The sequence below is a fragment of the Saccopteryx leptura genome, chromosome 4, assembly GCF_036850995.1.
Source record: "Saccopteryx leptura isolate mSacLep1 chromosome 4, mSacLep1_pri_phased_curated, whole genome shotgun sequence".
In the NCBI taxonomy this organism is placed as follows: Eukaryota; Metazoa; Chordata; class Mammalia; order Chiroptera; family Emballonuridae; genus Saccopteryx; species Saccopteryx leptura.
The window spans coordinates 152,560,636-152,561,761 of NC_089506.1; positions in this window are offsets into that span (position 1 = coordinate 152,560,636).

Below are 1,126 nucleotides of genomic sequence, written 5' to 3' on the forward strand. Positions count from 1 at the left end.
GGTAGTTCCGTGGGGACAAATGCCCGCAAATGGCTCATTACTATAAGAAAAGGTTTATTTTGGCTTTTCTCTTCCTGCACCTGGCTAGCCATTCACCCCTTTCCCCACAGGTGTGGTGGAATGTCTGGGAATCCATGTTTTCCTTCCCTTTGCATTTACAATACAATGCCAAGGGCCATCCTGGTTATGCCAATCACACAGTACAGAGACTATTCTCACAATTTCTCTGCACACCTTAAACCAAATTAATAAAATGTTCTTCAAGCCTCTTAAAATATTAGGAAAAAGCCTGACCTGTGGTGGCGCAGTGGATAAAGCATTGACTTGGAAATGCTGAGGTCACCGGTTCAAAACCCTGGGCTTGCCTGGTCAAGGCACATATGGGAGTTGATACTTCCAGCTCCTCCCCCTGTCTCTCTCTCCTCTCTCTCCCTCTCTGCCTCTCTCTCTCCCTCTCTCTCTCCTCTCTAAAAATGAATAAATAAAAAATAAAATTTAAAAAAAAAAAAAAAAAATATTAGGAAAAGCTGGTTTTCTGCTTTTCTCTTGTCTTTTCTTGTGGCTTGCCTGCCTTGGTGAGACACCAATAAAAAGAATGGCCCACCATCCTCCGACTCGCCATTTCTTTACTGTCTGCCTGAATCCAATGAGAACCTGCATATGAATGGCCACGATGGCGACTCCTGGCCTTAAAACTGGCGTAGTTGCAGCAGGATTCAGAGATCGGTATGGGGCCGCCACCCTTGACGGGTGGGGTAGAGGACTGGTTGCTGCTCTGGCTCCCCATGGCTGTCCTTTTAGGGGCCATGGGCTACGTGTTTTTTACGCAAGAGGAAACCAGGAGTTCTGTGCGAGAAGCTGCCCAAGGTCAAAAGCTTCAGTATGAATTGCAAATCAAATGGCAGAAAAGGCTAGAATTAGAGCAAGCACTGGAGAAGGAATTACTGATTTGCAAGTTGCAGTTTGCCTGGAAGCTGAACGTTTGTACCAGTGGATTCAAGAGCTCGAGTCTCAGCTTCTGACCAAAAGCCAGCAGCCACAGGAGCCTAAACGGTCGCCAAAGGAGCAGCAGCATCCGTGCCGGTGGATTGGCTTTGAGTCAGCGGGAGCAGGCGCTTGCAACTCC